General features: G+C 36.7%; 1 long non-coding RNA gene across 3 annotated transcripts in view; it reads right to left on the bottom strand.

The window, feature by feature from the left end:
• LOC116183557 (uncharacterized) overlaps positions 1-20,797 on the bottom strand; it is a 37,427-nt gene that overhangs the window by 12,029 nt on the left and 4,601 nt on the right. Inside the window, exon 2 of one of the 3 annotated variants that reach the window (XR_014954984.1) lies at positions 15,121-15,298. This is a non-coding gene — a long non-coding RNA (uncharacterized LOC116183557). Of the gene's footprint in view, positions 1-15,120; positions 17,497-20,797 lie in introns of those variants that run through there. The other 2 variants (XR_014954982.1, XR_014954983.1) reach the window with 2 other exon arrangements.

Below are 20,797 nucleotides of genomic sequence, written 5' to 3'. Positions count from 1 at the left end.
AATGAGAGAGGGGAATGAAAAAAAAAATCAAGGTTGGCTGAGTAGCCTCAGCTCACCCCTTTTGCTTAGGCAGTATTTTCTGATCTTTATTTAAAGCACATGAGATAGCAAACATTTATTATGATGTAGCAAATTTTGGAAGCCAATGCAGAGGAATGATGGCAGGAAGTTAGGAGACATGGAGCAAGGATAGATCCCTGACATTCCCACTTAAGGTGCTGCCACAGAAAATACTGCTGCTTCATTAAACCCCAGACCTGGAAATCCATCAGAGCAATTTCTGGTTTGTAATTCCCAAAGTACAGCATAATTAGCTTCAGTCTAATCTGCTTAATGTCATAGGTGATTCACTGCCAATGTCAAGGTTAAATAAACCCCAAAACTCCCAGAAAAAGTGGTAGTAAATCAGAGTCTAGAAGGTGGGGGGCTTAGAAACACAAAGCAGAGGCTTCAAAGCACTGATAATTTATTTTTGAGGGCTGCAGTCACCAGTTTTCTAGGAAAGAAAACTAATGGGTCTGGGCAAAAGGACTTTAAATTGGCAAGAAAGAATAAAGTCCTCAGTAAGGAGACAGGAAGAAACAGGAAAAAAAAAACAAACAAAAAAAACCCCAAGTAGCCAGTACACAAAGAAAATCTGTAAGAAAGATGCATCAATCAAAGAAAGAACAGAGGGCACCAAAGTGGGATTCAGTAGGTAGGTAATGTAAGAGTGCTTCTAGAAAGTGGCAAGAAAGATAAAAGCAAATCTCAGCAAAATGAAATAATGGGAAATAATGAGGAGCGGATGAGGCCAGATGATATTCCCATTCCAGTGAATTAAAGTGTTCTGTTTGGGACAATAAGAGGAAAACTTAGACAACCTTACTGTGGGTTAAAACTAAATAGTTGAAAAGTTAGCAGAGGAAAGCCCATGAGACAGAGGAGTGACTGCAGGAGCCATCCCCTACTGCAAGGTAACCATCAAAGTAGCAAGGAAATAATATCTTTAAATCTCTGGGTGAAAATAAAAGCAGAGAGACAAAGAAACTGTTCTCTAAAGATTATCAGTAAAACTCACATGAAATGAAGTCCAGAAAGTGACAGCACATACCAAAATTAGTTGAAAAATCATTAAAAGCAATATTAATTGTAATACAGAAGTTATTTTAGTAATAAGATTATACAGAGTAGAATAAATTAGTCTCACATTCATTCAGCAGACATGGTTCCCATGCACAGTGCAGGGAACTTCAGGATCCTGGAAAAGGAAAACTCAAGGAAAAATGCTTTTAAATGCCCTGCCCCCTGGAATATCTGTAGGTGAAATTGTAGTTACAATGGCCCACAAATACCTCCTGATGTCATAAATTAAATTCTTCTCTTTCTAAGGCAGGAGTCTCTTGAAGGACCAAATATTTATCTTGTTTTGTTCCAATCTACACAATATCTTCACGCAGCTAGACTTTCTTCCATGTAAAAGCTTTTCCCAGTAGAAATTAATATTTATTCCCCAAAAGTTTATATTTATTCCAGGATATTAAGCTTTCTAAAAACATTGAAGATTTCCTTGGCTGTGTTTGCATCGTGCTCATATTTCTCTGCAATCAGACATATTCTTAGTTTTCAAATAAATAGCATCAATCAATGGTTTTGCATTAGACCTCTTTTTTTTATTTTTTTTTTTTTTGACAGAATTCTACTTTAAAATGGCCCTGCACAGTGACCTGGCCAGAGCCCTCTGTGAATTCAGCAAAGGCCAGGAGCTCTTGCAGTTGTCCCTTATTGTGACCTCCTTAATTGCACATGTTAGGAGACGCCAGGGAGTCAATAGCCATCAACCTCTTTCCTCCATTCAGCTTTCAAGGCCATATTTCAGACTGCACAAAACACCAGAGAGTTGATTTTTACTCCTAAATCAATGGCACTTAGGCATATTAAATATCTTCATAAACACAGAGCTTCATGAACAGCACTCTGATACGGAATAAATGTTATTTTCTGCTCTGTTTTTCCTCTTCTATGCAATGTCAGTGCAGAACACCTGAGGGACTATATGTATTTTTGCTAGATGATCCTCAGTAAAGTCTTAGAGAAGATCAATGTTTTCCCTCTTTAGGAGTCACACTCTGATAACACTTCTGATAAAATTAGATAAATAGATGAGCTGCAGGTTTCTCCATAAGATTCATGGCTCTGTGTCTACTGGAATTCTGACCAAAATCCAAGCATGGGCAGACAGCATTTAATCTTTTCCTACTCTATCAGATCTCCTTATTGCTGTCTATTTTCTTGCATATTTATTAGGCTAAGTTCTCTCAAGAACAGACTGAATACTTAGTGGAATGGGTTTTTCTTAAACCCCTCTACTGGGGAGTTTCACACACCAGAAGATTTAAAATTGGTGAAAATGACCTTGCACAAATCAGTCTAAGGTGTAGCTAGCTTTTCTGGAGCAATACTGTGTGAAGAAGTGTAGCAACTTACCTGGATAGCTCAAAATAGTTTTATTTTTCTATTTTTTTGAGGGAATGAGCTGCTGCATCTATGGAGAGATTCAATTATTATTTCTCCTTATCAGACCTGAAGTTCTGCTACCTAATATGTCGTGTTTTCCTGCACCTTTTTTCATGGACCTGCAGATCTCATAATGTTTCTTGACTCAGAGGATTTTTCATTTTGCTTTGGTGGCAGTTTTTTACACAGAACTTGCCTATTTAAATTGGGATGCATTTTCTGGCTTGTGGAGCTCTGGTGTTGTCATGTGGTTTTACAAAAATGGTAATGTCTCAGTTCCTAGATAGCCTTACAGAAGTGTTCTTGTGTAAATATATATATATATATATATATATATATATATATATATATATATATATATATATATATAGTTTTTCCCCTTTTACTATATGCATAAATATGCAGAGAGCATTTGTAAACATTGAACTCAACAACACTTTCTTGTAATGCATTCCTTTCTCCTTAAGATTTCTACCTAATCTGCTGTATTTCCTTAATCTGGATTGAGGACATGACTATTATGAAAAATGAAGAATGTTTAGGTTTACACTGCCTTTTTTTTTTTAAAGTAAGATGTATAAGGAAGAAGCATTCTAACATTTTTAGCAACTTTTATTTAAAGTTGTTGTGGTTTTCTGCTCTTGTTTGACCACAGCATTAATCCAAAAGCTAAGGATACTTGTCAGTGTAAAGCTTTAAGTCCAAAACACTAATTTATGCTTGATATTTTAAAATGGGTAGCATAAGAATTATTTGATGACTACCACAGACTTTAAGAGATGTTGAGGATTATAAAAATAAGTGTTACCTTTAAGTTAATTTGATGCATAATAGGAAAAAGTCATTTTTGTAGTAGTAAGAAAAGGACAACCTTTCTTCTGGTACATCACCTTTGTTCATCCTGCTCTTTCTGCCCACAGATTTCACTTCAAGCTTCTTTTCTAGGCAACCAAGGAGAAAAAATGGATTTTTTAATCTGTGATTAACAAAATTTAGCTCAATATATACAAGAGTTTGCATACATTTTCACTCTTCTAAGGAAAACCTTGAAACCAGCTGAAGAGGTCATCAAGCTCAATGTTTACACATGCTCTATGTATATTTATGCATAGAAGAAATGGTGCTAGGTTATTAAGAAGAGCTGTTCTTGGAGGCAATTATTAAACTAAACTGCACTTCACTTCACTTGGATAACATCAGCTTTCACCTCTCTTTTCTCTCTTTCAAATGTGTGTTGGGAGTTGTATGGTGCAGAACTCATGAAATTATTTCATGACATAAAAGTAGCAATTCAAAAGCTGTTAAAAAATAATTGATATAAATGTTTCTCTTTCTTAAAGTCTTGCTTTTTTTTCACAATAATTCTGAAAACCAAATATTTTATTTCAATTTCCTCTGCAGAAAAATTTCATAGGAATTCAGTTGATCTTTTTGGCAATTAATTTTTTTTTAATTTTTTTTTTTTTTTTTTTTTTTGAGATAGAGTTTGCATATGCATTCAGTCCAGTGCAACTTAAATTTTCATAAGATACTTTGAGTTTACAAATAGGAGATTGGGAATCAAGTGTCTTGATGAAGCAATTTGGAGTAAGTTAAATCTTTATCCCAGAGTGGATAATACATATTATCCTACATGCACTCTCTGTGAAGACAAAAAAGGAGCAGAGATCCCGTGTCATCAGTAAGAAAACACCATATTTTTGTTTAAAGGCAGATTTCAGATATACTTTCTACCTATCAAAAACTAGAATTACTTCTGTTTATACACGCCCCTGGTCCTGCTTTTGGCTCTGAGATGAAATACCATCTCTGACAGCTGTTCTGCAAAGTTTCCATGAAAAACCAAGTGTCAGAAAGGGGATTGCTTTGCATCATCCCTCCTCTATCCCATCATCCTGCTGCTCCAGACACCCCTTGGCTATCCTGCTATCCCTGGAGGAGAAGGCTCATGGATCTATGGTGGAAAAATCTTTATTATAACTGTCTGATGGGTGGCAATGGCATAGATGCCTCACTAATCCCTTAACAAAAGATTTGTCTCAAACACAACCACAAGCAATGCATTTGAAGTGATTTACTAGCAGTGTGCAAAGTGACAGCAACTAATTTAAACGAGAAGTACAATCCTGAAAGTGTGCCAATGGTTTCCACAAACATATATCTGATGTACAATCACAGGTAGCCACAGGGAACGTGCAGAGCGAGCACAGCAAGGCACAGCCACGTGTGGAAAATGGAAAAATGGAAAACATTCCCACCTCCACACAGGTAATCGGGGTGCAAGCAAGTTTTTTAAGTTGAGCACAAAATGCACCTTTCAGCAAGGGGTTTGGCACAGGAAGGCTCCCCAAGCAGCACTGTTAGTGTGCCTTTGCTCAGTTCTCCTCCCAGCACAGGGCAGAGTAACACGAGGTGATGATAACTTGTTGTTGTCTCAATGATAACTCGAGTTTGGCTTCACTTCATAACAAACCTGTTCATAAGCTGCCTGATTGTACTGTACTACAAACCACGGTATTATCTCACTGATATGACTCACAGCACTTAAATAGATAATAATTTCTTTGTGACAGAATCTCACCTACACTAATGTAGAGGTTAAATGCACGAGCCGTGGCATAAAGAATCCTGTCATTAACCGCAATAATTACAAACCACACATCAAGCCAGACCCTGAAAGGAGCTGTGAACACCTTTACACTCAGTTCTCTTACAAAGGACAGAGAAACAGGAGCCACCAGATGAAAACTGTTGGAACAGCTATGTCAATGCCTATGACACAAAGTTCAAATCATGCAGAACGATTGTGGTGTTATCAGACACAATATTGTGTTACCAGAGTGTTGAAATGCTTTTAATTCTGTCACCAAAAATCTGTTTCGCCACAGGTTTACCTGCATACAGAATGATCTGGTTTAAGATGTTCCTTGACTGGCATGGACCTGCAACCTATCTTTGAGAATTCAGCATAGCTATATCAACAGAGGTTCATAAAACTCAGGCCAAAAATAGCAATGCTGATAAGAAAAAAAAAATATATATTTTTTTTTTTAAATTATGTTTTCCTTTTCAAACACAGTCTGTGAAGGCACATATTTGTCCTTCATAAATAATTTGGGAGACTGAAACACAAGGAGGAAGAAATACTTCTGAAATCAGAAAAAAAATCACCATATGGAAGAAAAAAAAAGAAAATAATTGCCTGTAAGAGGAATGTCTTTAATTTCTGTAGCAGTGAAGTTCCTAACAGGATGGAATAAAAGTCAGAGGATCTTTGATCTGTTTATGAAAAGGATGGGGTGATATTGCTGAGACCAGAACAGAGAGCTTGATGACACCTAGCAGGTCTGTCCAGCTGATGTTAAAATAAACCAACTTAAAAAAAATACAGACTACTCTTTTAAAAGGACCAGAAGGAAAAAAACATGTCAAACAAATTGTTCATGAATAAATAAAATATTCTGCAGATGAGTAATTTAAATCCTGTATAATCCAGGCTGACCTAGCACTTTCATTTTGAAATGTCTGTGCTCAGCTTTAGAAGGAAAACCTTCAGCACATTTTGGGCCAAACACAAAATTCTTGGTCTTTTCTACTTCTTGTAACACTGATCCTTGGTGTATTCAGAACATGCTGGTACCATATTTTCTGCAGTTCTATTTGGTTTATGTTCACATTATCAAATACCTGTCCTTCAGATAAAATTTTGTCACTGGTTATTTTATTCATGACAAAGTCCTTTCATCTGACCAGAAACACTGAAGTCACACTGATGTCCAGTAAAACTGGTGGATGTGGCTGCTACGTTGATACCTCTCCACCCTGACTAAATTATTTCAATATTCTACATAGTAGTTGCAAATATTAGGTCCCTTGAAAACTATCTGAAAGGAATGTTCATTTATTTAGGTGGGTCTTTTCACAGTGCATTAACTTGCAGGGGCTATTGAGGGTGTGATGCTTAAAAATAAGAGCAACTGCATGAAAATATCAACTGTTGACTAATCATTAACACCTTCTCAGCCCAAAGTTTATGTCAACAGTAAACTGGGATCATAATCATGTGCTCAAACACATCTTCATAATATATTACGTGTTTCAGCAGAACCTAAGGAAGTAATAATGTACCTAAAAGTGCTTCCAATCTCTTTCATTGGCTCAAAACCACTGCCTACTATTGAATTATCTGCTATGTAGTTTCTTCTCTTCTTCTCCTTCTCAGTGTCAGAAAAAAAACCTCACCAATAAAAACAAACAAAAAAACTCATCAACTGAACCAAAAATCCCCAAAAAAACGTAATTTCTGGACTGAAAATACCTTTCTTTTCCAAACTTCAAGCTTCTCAAACTTGCCCATGAGCCACAAGTGCTCAATTTGATGTTAAACACCAACCTATGTTCTTAAAATAAAATACTGCTTAAGGTCAACAAGGTGTCATTCAGATGCATTCCAATATCTTCCAGCATAGCAGGGGTTCAAACTATTTAAGCTAAAAGTGGATTTGTTCAAATGGCTAAAAATTATCAACATCACAGCATTACTCACCAGTGCCTGAAAAGTACAATTCTTTTTCCTTCAGAGAGTTCACAGCTTGCTATTGTCGTTACAGAGTGGTCTTAGATTCCAGGTGTTTTTAAAAATAGTGCTCACAACATTTGCATTATTCTTCAGAAAAGTTCCTACTTAATTGAGTCATCTCATACTTGGGCCCTCTGGCCCCCATTTGGTAATATTTGAAAGCAAATATGTGCTGAAGAAAAGGTTCACTAAGTCATTTCCTTGGTAACATAATTTCTAATGATTCATATAATCATGCATATCCTTTTAAATATATTCTGAGCAATAAACCATGATTGAAATTAAGTAAAATATGCTCTTAAGGTTGATTTAATCTCTTTTACTAAATAACCATTAAAAATAAAATTCTCTCCCAGGATGCTCAAGTCAAAATGACAAACATGATAATAAACATTTGGCAATAAAAATAAATTAAAAATCAAAGCTTTATGATATATCTTCCTATCAAAATGAAAGTGGCAAATTGAAAACAATAACGATTCTCATCCACAGTTACAGTTCCAACAGAACACTTCAGAGTTTGATTTACAATTAGTAGCAGCTTGAAAATGAGCTGTAATTTTACATTTTAAACTGCTACTGCTCAATCCATCAAGTATTAAAATCTTGATGTTGATGGATGGCATTCTCTCACGCTGTTTCTCTTGATGAAGCTACACAGAAACTGAAGCAGCAATATTCACCATGTTGGGAGTTTGCCTCCCCCATGCCCAGTTCACTTGCTACCACTGTCTTCATATGCACCAGGTATATTTTTGGTGGTTTGAGAAATTTTAGTATCTTCACCAGGACACAAGTATAGGACACACACTTCAGTGGCTTTCAAACTGGTATTGGTCCAGGTTTCCAGCAGCTGGAAGGAGTGGGCTGAATACAATCACTATCAGTTTTCCAGCTGCCATGCTGCTTCCTAAGAAATGACCAAGCAATAGAATTTGGTTTCCTTATGGGAGTTTCACTGCCAAGAAAGGGCTCAGGGACTAAGATCCCTTGGAGTTTTTAGCCCTGGTGCAAGGTGAAAGGATAAGACCAGCAGAATACTGGCTGGTCCGAGCATTTTCCCTGGTGGCATTTTCAGGTTTGCTCCTCCTGCTCAGGTTGTCTCGGGTTCTGAGGTTTCACATCCCATCCAAACTGCTGCTGCTGGATTATACAAACACTGCATGTTTTATTCACACTGACCCACCTGCTTTTAGCATCATACCTTGTGATGGCCACAGGACTGGGAGAGCCTAAACTGCCTTTCCTCCCTTTTTCACTTATTGCTATTCGCTCCCACCTGGGTTTGTAGAGCGGCAAAAAGAAACTAGAAATTAGAAAATATGCACATCCTGAAAATAGTACCTGTAACATTGGACCATAAGCAATGCAGTTTCCTTTAATTTGCAGAAAAACAGTGAACCATAAACCTTTTTTACTGCTATTTCTTTTAAATGTGGATATCACTGAGAACATTTGCAGCCTGGATATTTCGAAAAACACCCAGGCCAGTTCGTAAACTTTTGACCTGTGGGATGACTAGGTCTAATAATTTTCTTCCACGAATATTTTCAGGAATTTTTAATTCATAACAAGCACAGACACTCCAAGTTAAATAACAAGAATACAAATTTTTTAGAAAAGAAAAAAACCCTTATATCCCTATAGTTGTTGGCTATTTAATACTTTCATTCTTTAATACTAAACAACATCTAGGTGCTAATCTCTCCTAAAAAAGACACAGTTATTTGAATTGGAAAAAAACACATGATTTTTGCCATATGCAATATTGTGTAAAACCAAACTTCATGTGAAATATTTAAGTATAATATTTTATACTTTTAATAAAATTTAAATGCATGTAATGATAGGCAAAAATCCCATTCCCTCTTAAATATTACTTACTCCTTTGAAGTGGCATTCCTAGTCTATAAAAATAATTAAATTATAAAACCAAATTAGTAAATATTACACAGGCTATTATACAATCTGACAAATTGATTTTGTGAATTATATTGTGACTGGGTTAATTAGCATAAAATAAACAATGAAACTGTCTGTTAATGGCTCTGGAAAGAAACCTGATTTTATTTTATTTTCAGCCAGTTCCAAATCTTCAAGAAATGTGAGCATCACCTTCAGTGGATGGATGATAAGATCTTTAGTGCTTTGAAAACAGCTCTTGTAAAAACTTTCAAAGGAGTGATCCATGTCTTAAAGTGGGAATATGGAATGGCTGTGACTAAACAAGCAAGAAAACACCTTCAGGGCTTAAATCGGCTACACCCTTTTGTTTGAAGTGACAAGGCCTATCATTACCAAGAAAAATTTTGCTTCTCCAGCACAACAGAGACACCACCAATGCATTCTTGCTTTTTCTTCCCTCCTGTTATTACCTTTTCAAGGATAATTGATTTCACACATTTCTGAGGAGCCCGAGTTGAAAGCCGTTTGTTTCCCCAACAACACGCCCAGCCCTGCACACCTCTGATGAAAGAATTCCACATCCCCAACCACTGCCTCATCTCTAGCAAGTTTTTCCTTCAGGATCATGCTTCCTAATATTAGGATTTCTTTGTGCTGCTTCAGGGTAGATACCGATCTATATACATATATTGTTTTCCTCCTTTAATTTATCAACATTACTTAATCTTTCTCAAAGAAACAAAAAAGAAAATTAATTTCTTTTTTGTTAATTTCTGGAAAAGTTCTGATTTGCACCATGCACACAGAAGTTGCATAGAGTCCTGTAAGGCCCCAGAATTCGCACTATGAGACTTTTCAGAGGTTTTTCAATTTTTATGGACTCTGATTAGAGGCATGGGAGAAATGCTGAAAAAATATTCTCAAGAGGTCAAAACAACAATAAGAACTTTAGTGGCAACTGTAGAAAATCAGAAAACTTTGGCAAAAAGTTTGGCATTCAATCTACATAAAATATTTCTCAAAGCATTAACTTGACTCATTCAACTTGGCAAATTCTAAGCCTGTTTTATTTTGAGTTACCTCAAAATTCTGAGGAAGAATATTAGAAGAAGGAGAAAAGTACAGAAAAGATATAAACAAGAACAAATATAGCTACCACTCCTGGCTCCAGAGGTGTTCACCTGATAGAAATTCCAAGAGGAGGTAGAGTCAAGACATATGGTCCTTACTTTCTATTTCTACAAGAATTTTATTAAAAAAAAAAGGGGGGGGGAGGGGAGAAAATAGTTTCAAAAATTAGACAAAAATGGAAAAAAAAATATTCAAAACTAAAAATCCTCCAAAGAGAAAAATATGCAAGCAGAGCTGCACATGGGTATGGATGATTGCCTGGAAAACCCTGGTGGCAGTAGAGAGGACACTGTAGCACAAGTCACCCGTGTAAGGAATCAAAATGCTCTTATGAAGTATTGGACATGGCCTGAAATCAACATGTGAACAGCCTGACAGGATCTAAGGCTATTTTTCCCTTTATTTGCAGCATATCTGGATGTACAATTCGGGTTAAATCCATCAGCAGGGCAATAACTGATACAGGCAGAAACTCATGCATGTGGCTTCGTATGCTAAAAACACATGCTGCCTCAAAACACAATAACCAGATGGACTTTGTGTTCTAAAAATGCCTAAATTTGTGTCTCCACATGCACACAGCGATGCCTTCTGAAGGCTGACCTAGAACAGAGACTGGCTGGAGTTTAAAGAATAAAGTAAGGATTTATTCGGAGGCTTCAAAAGATCCACCTTGGGCAGCACAACCCAAAATGGACAAGCGGTCATGGGTCGCACACTTTTATAAGTTCTGGTCCATTTGCATAATAATGTTTGGAGTTAATTGTCCAATTATAGCTTTAGGTTATGAAGTCACATCTTTCTTGTTTTCTTTCTTCAGTCCATGTTGTTTATGCTCTTGGGCTGAGATCTGGATCAGTTGGCCTTTTTCCCAGCTGGAGAAGTGTTGGAGCCCCGGCCTGGTTCAGGGGTTCCGTGTGGTGGTAAAGTTTCTCCTCCAACTTGTGCTTCTAAAGAAAACTTAGCAATCTCTTGTTTGGTTTTAAGGCAGTTTATTGCAAGCTATTTAAAAGATTGTCTTCTCTGGCTGCTGTGGTTTGGTAGCTCAGGCGGAGGCACACACACACCCTGACATCCTCTCTGACTCTTGCTTTTTTCTTCTCTCCTCCTGCCCCTGGCTGCTGCTCTCTTTTATATGATATCTTACGTGATATATGTTTATAGTTTTTCTCTAATACTTACTGCTTATATTAAATGGTGTTTTTTTATTCTAAACCAATCTGTGAGTGCCAACATCATCAAGAACATGGAGGCAAGGAAGAAGAAAGAGGAGGAACAGGACCGGCCTACATTTCTCCATCTTAAAACCTCTGACTCCTATGTACAAAGTAAAAACCTCCCTGTATAGGTATTAAAGCCCTCTTGTACAACACTAAAAAATTCTTCCCTCTACTTTGTAACTACTTCTACTATAATATTTAAAATTTTGTGACTTGTTCTACCTGCAAAGTTGGTAAATCATTCCATGGTTCAAACCCAAAATCACAGCTGTTTCCAGCTGCCTGCCAGGGTCTCAAATGCTTCTGACCTGGGCCCGGAACATCCAAAAATGTCTGAGGGACATTCTGAGTTCCAACAGAGAAGGAATTGCTTTGTCTCCCACTCTGTGAATAGAGCTCACCATCCCCTCATAAGAAGCCCAGACCCACACGCTTAAGCAGAACAGAATCTGAAAACTCTACAAGCTAAAAACTGAAAGAAAAGCTCAGACAGAAGCTCAGCACTCTGGGCTGTGTGCTCGGGGTGATGCTGCGAGTCCCGGGCTAAGGCAGGCACACACCTGCCAGCCACGGCACTCGGGACTAAAGGTGATGGTGGCAGGGAGGATGCAGGACCTGCATCCCTTCCCTCTCAGCATCCCCAGGAACAGGAGTGAAACAGCTCGCTGGACCCCGAGGGAGCAGGGCAAAGCAAGAAATGTGACAAAACCACCAGACGTGGGAAAGAAAAGCCACGGCTGTCAAGAATATGACAGAGCCTGCAACTGGACTGAGAAAGCTCCAGAGAAATTGCAAATCTAAATGCTACATGGCAAACAAAGCAAAGAAGGGGTTGTTAAATGCTTCCAAAATGCAGATGAGATCATGAAATCCCTAAGGAACAGCAAGTGCTTTTACAAACACAAAATCTTTTCCAAAAAAAAAAAAAAAAATCTAAATTAATAATGTCCATATAACTGATGAGAAACAATAGGATTGATACGAAGCATTATGACTTTAAATTTGTGAAATAAGCACTTTATCCCTGCCCACAAATTCCTCAGTCAAAAGCTTATTCTTTAAATTATATACTGATGACACTGGGACTGAAAGCCATCCATTCATCCTTGCTTCCCTGTCATGAGAGGAAAGACCTCCTATATTACATATGCAGCCATATAATCAAGATATCTATCAAGGACTTTAATCAAGTAAAATATTAAATGCCATTTCATAATCAAGAAATTAGTGTTTCTGCTTGTCTACTCTTTTCTCCATATGCAGTTTCATTTACTCTTTTTTTCCTCTCTAGCATCTGTTTTCTTTCATTCCTTTTAGCTGCTAAATTTCACTGAAAATAGGGATTTTCCCCTTATATATAAAAAAAGCAAGCAACCATTTTCTCTTCTTTTTGTTAAACCTCATATTCCTTTTCCTTGTGGCAACCACTTTGTGACCAAAATGACTTTGTCTGATATTCTTCCTTTACAAGTAATAGTTCAAATCTGATGATCTTTTGGAAAACATTACCTCTCATAATGGTATGCATGAGTTCACTACCTCATCTCTCCCAATTATAATATCCTGCCACAAGAAACACAATGACTTTTGAACTTTGAGACTTTTCCAGCCCTGCAGGAGCTGAGGGGATTTTTGCTTTGGCTTCTTTTGTATTGAATCAGAATAGATTTAGCATCATCTTGACCTGGAGATTGAATTGAACCATTAGCTAAAATTGAATGCTTCTAGAAAATATGTAAAACAGCATAGTGATATATAATGTAATGCACTCTTTTGAAAGCTCTTCCATATAATTGTGTAGATGTTAAGGAGGTTATTTACTGTACCTCAGACTTTAATTCTATTTGCTCTTTATGAAAACTTCCAGATAAATTCATACAAATGGTAAGAAAACTTTTTCTTAAAAAAAAAAATTGCAGTCAGCATTCCCAATTACAGTTCAGAATACTTAAAAAAATGAAGTAGCTCATTTTCTTTCTAAAATCCATTGATTTCCAAGAACTACTTTTTACCTCAATCAATATTGATAAAAATATACCTACTCCATCATATATTTTTACTTTCATAGAATTATCAAGCAGTACTTTAAAAAAATATTACTAAGAAAAAAAACCATAAAGTATGTTGCATTCTGTATAAGATTCCAATTTACAGTCCTGGCCTATGATTAAGCATTTCATTAGTGTCTCACTCCTCATTCATGGGAGGAAGCTTTTTTTTTTGCTGGCAGTTGTGATCAGGTGAAAATGTTTCTTGTGCAAATCATGAACACCATTAACCTGAACTGCCAGTTCCTGGGAAAACTTGAACAAAGAAAGATTTTCTTCAAATTTGGTCCATAAAACTGAAACAGGACTGGACTACCTGCTCCTTGTAAGGATATATCATTTGAATTCAAGTCTCTTGCTTTTAGTTACACTATTTTCAACTCTAATTCTTCTCTAATTCAGAGTCAATTGTGTTTTCTGGCAGGCATAAATAGCTTTTCCCCTCTGAAGTGGCTTGTACTTAAGTACAAAAAGTGATAGTTCATTTGGTTTGAAAATGAGATCATTGTCTCCATGTCCTGACAATAGAATAACTTGTGCAAATAACACATTTTTATGAGCTACAGAAGTTAATCAGATGGACTCTTGAAGTTCTTATGGACTATTACAATTTGAGTCTTGTGTCCTGTTTCCCACCTCCTCCTCTCAGTGAAGAAGCATTTGGTTCTTCCCCTTGGCATAAATAAGATTCTCCCTTCCACCAAGATCTCTTGTTCCCCCTACATCTCCTGATGTGAAAATGCTGCAAGTACACCCATAGAAACAAAAACCGCTGAAAAAACACCTATTAAAATAATGTTTGTAACAAAGACTAGTAAATTTGGTATTGCAAAAAAAAGGCATATTTTACTTACCAACTGCTAAATAACTAGAAATACCTACAAAGCTACCCTACAGCTTATATTTTTATGTGTCCTGTTGGAAATTGCTGGCATTTTTCCAGAGCTTTCTGACATTTTAACGGCAGACAACTTTTCATATCCATTTGCATGTTCTAAGTCAAACCAAGGGCTCAAGGTGTATTCAAAAGATCTCTTTTCAGCTGTTTGAAATTACTAGTCTGAGCTAAAATGAGTGTTCTATCAACAACCTGTTTTTTGACAGTAATTTCAAAATATAATTTAAGTGATTAATTTCAGCCTGTCCTTTTTTCTTTCGCTGTGCCCTGTTCTTTCTTTAAATCTGCCACCCATTCTTTCTCAAAAGCTGAAAATTAACTGAGAGACTATTGCTTAAAAACAGTCATAATTGTGTAGTTTACATTTAGCAGTGATTACCTTTTACTTTCTCACAGTCAAATCAGACTGGAGTTTGTTTCTTGTCAATGCTTGCTCCTTCTGAAAACCCGCATTTCCAGCTGTGAAATAACAAATAACCAATCTTCCCCTTCTCTATCTCCTGAATTTTCCAGGACTTTCAGACATGAAAATTAAATATTGTGTATCTGCAGACTCTCATAAAAGGGGTTTTTTGGGGTTTTTTTGGGGGTTTTTTTTGGGTTTTTTTTGGTTTTGTTTTTTTTTTTAGTGTCTAGTTGTGGAGAGCCTAATGTCAGCATAAATATGGAGGGGAGAGGAAGGGAGCAGATAAAGTGTGGAAAGAAATCAGTTCTGAACAACTCTAATGTTCAATAATCTTCTAGTTTTGCAAGTAATATTCAAATCTTCAGTAACTAGATTAACATAAAACACCCCTGATTAGCTTGAAAAATACATTGGTCTAATTTTTAACACATTCTTACCTTCCATTATGTATTCATTCAGAGCTGGTGATGTCTGCTGCTGTGTGTTCTCCCATGTACTGTCCTCATATCCATCACTCCCAAAAGACACACATCCTCTTCCTTTTCATCCCCTTTAAGTTTCTATATTTTTTTTTTTTTTTAAGAAGGTCCAGGTGAGAGTATTTAGCTGTGAAAGCTGCTGCATTTTAAGACACAAAAATCAGCTCCCAAGATCAGGCAGTGATGTATCTGTAATTACTTTTCTAAAAACAAGTATTTAATACCCAGCTTAGAAATGCAACAAGATTTCTGATTCTTGAGCTTTAAAAGCTTTTGTTTGTTTTGTTTTTTGGTTTTTTTTTTTTTTTTTTTTGTTTGTTTCCCCTATCTCCCAGTATTTCCTAATTGTACATACTGAAATAGTGTACAGTGTTTCCTAACTGGCAAAATGAAGTTTGATTTAGGAAAGTGCTTTCAGGAGGTGATCCTCAAATAACTAAAATCCTTAAGGGCCTTATCCTGTCCCTGGATTTATAAAAGAATGGTGCCCATATATTTTTTACCTGCTTTTTAGGTACATTTTTTAGCAAGTAAAACTGCCTACAAAGTAAGCAAACTCCCTGCAAATTTTCATCATCCCTCATTTTAACTGTTGCTTAAGGTATCTTTGAGGAATTAATGGGAACTGCTGTCAGTAACAGAAATATTGGTTGTAGAAATAAAACTCAATTTTACTTCCAGGAGTTGAAAATGAAAATAAAACCTGTTCCTTTCAAATAAATTATTTTTTTTTTAACGTGCTAAGATGCAAGCTCCCGAGCCACTGCTGTGAATCTTGTTTTGTCCAAAAAGGAGCTAATCAGCTTTACATAGCGAGTGGCAGCGAGTGACAGAGGGGTGTGATGATGATGAAATCCTTAATTTGTCTGACACTGCTCCAGCAGAGCACCTGCCCACACAGGTACAGGGGCAGAGCAGCTGCATTTCCAAACCCATCACACATCTTGGTACATAATCACCCTCCAGCCCCTGTAGCTCCAACACAACATTAATTTTGCAACATTAATTGCATAAACATAATGTGAGAAAAATGCTTGAATGCAATGGTTATTAGCAGATGTTAACTCCTATCCGAAATCAGCATATATTTTCATATTTATAAAAATCAAGATGTAATAATTGAATATATTTTTAATGGTGCTTGGGAGAAAAACATGTAATTTTTCTTTATCATTTTACTTATTTCACACATAAAAATTAAATATAAAATGAAGGATCAAGAATCATTGACTTAAAAACACTCAAAAAGAATCTTTTAGTGAGAATAAATTTTGAGTTGTGACTTGAGTAGGACTTGAGTGGGAAGAGGTTATTTATTTCAATAGCTAGAGAATATCCATAAGGCTCTAAAGAAGTTAATAAGGATTATAACAGTTCTCACTGTTTCTTCACACCACTTCAAAAATCTGCAAATAAAAATGAGGATAAAATATTTGCTGTTAGGAATCTGGAATTCAAATAGACCAGAAGAGGAATGAGTACTACTCCATTAACATTAATACTTGTACAGCAGCTGTGATCTTGGCTTTTTTAAATGAGAGACACCTCCAGGCAGATTTTACAGAGTTCTGAAACCAGAAGAGCAATTAGCCCAGGGTCAACAGCCTGAATTAGGACTCAGTCCAGGGACACCAGATCATAAATCAATATCTCTGATAAAATGAACAAAGGCAGAATTAAGCAGGTTGTATACAGGCAAAGATGTAATGAGTAGAAATATTGTCTTAGCCTGAGTTTGAAGAGGAAAATAAATGAAGAACTCTGATACAACAGCCCTGTGCTGATAATATTGCTATATCCTTCTGGGGAAAAAAAAAGAATTTTAAAAATTAACCTAGGACTGTGGTGTTTAATGCCTAGTAACTGTGAACCTTAGAGATCCAATTCCATGTTCAGACTCCGTAGCTACAGACTCACACAGATAACTTTACCCATATGAACAGTCTCCAAGATTTCAACAGGATGAAACATACCAAACATGCAATATTCATCTGAAGGGAATAAGTGCACTGTAGCATGAATAAATAATGCTTAGTGAAAGGTTGGGTTGGAGACAGCCTTAATCAAAGAATCATAGAAGGGTTTGGATTTGAAGAGACCTCAAAGATCATCTCAGTTTCAGTCTCCCCTCCATGGGCAGGGAGGGATGTCACCCAGATCAGGATGCTCAGGGCCCCATCCAGCCTGGCTTTGGGATGGAGAAACTTTATTTTCTTTAAAAAATAAAAGGGCAATTGGGTCATTTGAAAGGCAAGTGTGTCCAAATGGAGCAGGCACAGTTTGGTGAGGTGGTTTCTGCCTGCCCCCATCACCTGGCTGCCAGCTCTGAGGGAAGAGGAGCTGCAGAGCCCCTGGGACACACTCCTGAGCATCAGCTGCCATCTGCCAGGCAGACACCACGCTTCCCCCACCTCAAGTCCTCTTCTGGGCTGAGACCATGGGAGCAGGAAGCATTGCAAAGCCAAGGGAATCTCCTTTTTCACTCCACGGAAATATGACAGCCTTCCACATTAAATAAGTGTTGTGGTTACCAATTTCCTTGGGTTTGGAACTTGCCTTAAGCTGCTATTAGAGAATTATTTCCTTCTTTGACAATTTGCTGACATCTTGCTAGCATGGGTGAAGTCACCACTAAATTCCCTTCTCGAGACTCACTGTAAACTCGATGGGAAAGTAAACACTTTGCCCAATGGGATTTTTTTGCTTGTGCATTCCTCCAGTTGCTTTTGCAACACAAGCAGCTTTGCTCAGCAGCAAATCCTATTCAAGCAGTTATTGTGATTGCCTGCACCAACATGAGACACTCATTTAAGAAGATTACAAAATAATGATGAAATTGCAGCATTACTACATTGCAAATCTCATCAGTGAGGATAGAGAGAAGCTCTCAGAAAGTAACAGATTGTTATTTCAAGTTTCTCCATTCCCATTATCTGACTTCTCTGAACATAAGGAAAGTAAAGACATTGATATTTGAACTTAATTAAATATTTCAGAGGTAGTTGTAATGCCTACATTGTAGTTTAGCTTCACCCCAGAGTTAACAAATGAATAGCAGGTGATTAAAATGCACTTTAAACCACCTTGTGAAAGCAGGGCAGCAGCAGCTTGTGCACTGGGCATTTTTGCACCATGTGAGCTTTTTAAAATGCTTAAAGCTCTGAAGCACCTATCTGCTGAAAGGCTCAGCAAGATATCCACTACTTTAAAATTATATTGTTAACAAATATTCAGCTAAACAAAGTCAAGAGCTCAGAGCAATTACTATAACGCGGCTGGGGAGGCACCAAATCTATAAAATTTAAATGCTGGATTGTTTTTACTGCTTTTCTAAGAGGCTCAGTTTCAGGCAAAATTGAAGACTGGAATTATCTAAAACTTCAGTCCCATCTTAAAACCAAACTGGCTGATCTTGTTGTAGGACACCTCAGTCCCTGCAGATAATCTCAGAAAAATATTTCCCTTTTCTTGCTCCAAATTGCACACCTTGAGGGGTTTTACCTTTCTGTGCTGGGCTGCAGTCACGAGCTCTGCTCTGAAAGTGGGAATTCTCTCCAGGACAGAGCAGTGCAGCATTAAAAAATGAGCAGCTGCTCTTCTCATCTTGGATGTATTGGCACTTTTTACATCTCTGGCATCCTAACAGTGTTGTGAGTTACTGAGAGTAGTCAGTGCTCTCACTTGGCCTGAACACCTTTTTTGAAGCAGTTTATATAATTCATGCCCATATTCACAAGTGGTTCACACAGCCAGGCTCTCACTCAAAGTATTTTAAAGCACATTACCATATGTGTAAGGTTTTATGTACAGATATTCTATATGCATTCATACCTAGATATGTCTTAATTTAACACGCATTTTGCAAAGGACAAATATATATCTTATAGAGAGAGTCAAACATAGATATGTTTTAATATAAAGCATTTTCTGAAAAGGACAAACCTGAGCAAGTGAAATCTTCTTCCTGTTGAAGTTAATAGTAAATAACCTCAAAAGTACATCAAGCTTGGGACAGAACAAGAAAGATAATTTTCACAATTAAACTTAGGTAAGGATCTTTTGGGGGTGACATTTCTGGTGAAGCTAGTGGATAACAAATGGTAGTTGACAATGAATATCTATCATCCACTACCTTTGCCACTGCTTTGGCCTTTAAAGCAAAGTAGGTACTCCAAGGACAGAGGTATGCAAGAAAAACTGCATTTCTTACATGCAGAAAGATGAATATAATAGAATAAACATATTCTATTTCCTTTTAAAGCCATTCCTCATCTTTCTATTCCATTCCCCCTTGTCTGTCATGGACATGAGATGATTGCAGGGATCAGCAGAAAACCCTGCTAGGAGTTTGCTTTTATTGTCAGGCACAAACACTTCCCAAATTCTTGGTCTGGTGATCCTATTCTAGTCATTCTAGCTTTTAAGTAATTTGAGAAATCTCTATTACTTGAAAATATACCTTTATTATAGATTTTATAGCCAAATGTTAAAACATCTGAACTTCTTTGGGGAAAGAAAAACAATTTAGTGTCATAGTTAGAATATGCTGTATTTAAAAGGAGCATTTTCCCCTAAATGTAAATGTTTTACTTTTGAAAAACAAAGATAAACATTATTGTGCTTTTGGATTTCAAATGTCTTTTGGCAGATGACATATGTTCCCCAAAAGCAGACTTTGGGGACTTGGGCCTTGACAGAGGAAAAGTACTGAAAGGATGAACAATCAAGTGATATATTCCATCTCTGTTTTCAGTTATGGTATCATTTGTAGCATTTACAAAAACAAAAACAACAGAGTATTCACAAAGCAACAGCTGTCCTTCTCTTCAAACTACTCTTAAAGATTGTGTCTGTCATGATATTTACAGAACTTGACAATGGTTAGGCAGATGATATTCTCCAATTGCTTGTTACTTGTGCCAAAGAGGAAAATAATTTCATTCCTCAAAAGAGTCTATTCTATCTCCTTTTTTATTTGTCTTGGTGAATAGGGGTTATATTTTCCTCTATGTTCCAAACATAGGTAATTATGATAGAGATCCTAGTTGTCATCAATATTAAAGGAAAAAAAGGAAAGAAAATCATGTTTATTTTTCTACTGGAGCCCAAGTTATCAGTTACAGACTATTATGGACAGCAAATGACTCCTGTATTTTTGCTAGGTAATAATTTACTTCAATAAGTTATGAAATCTAATAATTTCTCTTAGGTTACCATATCACTGTAAAAAAATCTTATGTGTGAAATCAGATTTAAATGTCAACTGGAAAAAAGTCCACCAAATATATCTCTCAAAGCTAACATTAAACTGCAGGTAGGAGCACAATTAATAAAAATAAATAAATAAATAAATAAACCAAACCAAAACAAAACCCAAACTAAAAAAAATATATCCAGCATAAACCCAGAGGTAATTTTTGGGATGCATCACAAGAGACTTTCAGGCAAATAAAGAACATTTTAGGAGTACTGCTGAGACTCAACAATATCAAAACAGGTAGTTTTCACGAGCTGCCTTAAAATTCCTTAGCTGTTGCTGTTTCTAGCACAAGTGATATAAAAGCACACTTGATATCAAGGCTAGTATGATTGCAGCTCCAGGGGTACAGGCAGCAGGATTCATCTGTCACCTTGC

This window comes from Lonchura striata, chromosome 4 (assembly GCF_050655825.1).
Source record: "Lonchura striata isolate lonStrDom1 chromosome 4, ASM5065582v1, whole genome shotgun sequence".
NCBI classification, from domain to species: Eukaryota; Metazoa; Chordata; class Aves; order Passeriformes; family Estrildidae; genus Lonchura; species Lonchura striata.
This window is presented reverse-complemented; position numbering and strand designations above follow the sequence as displayed.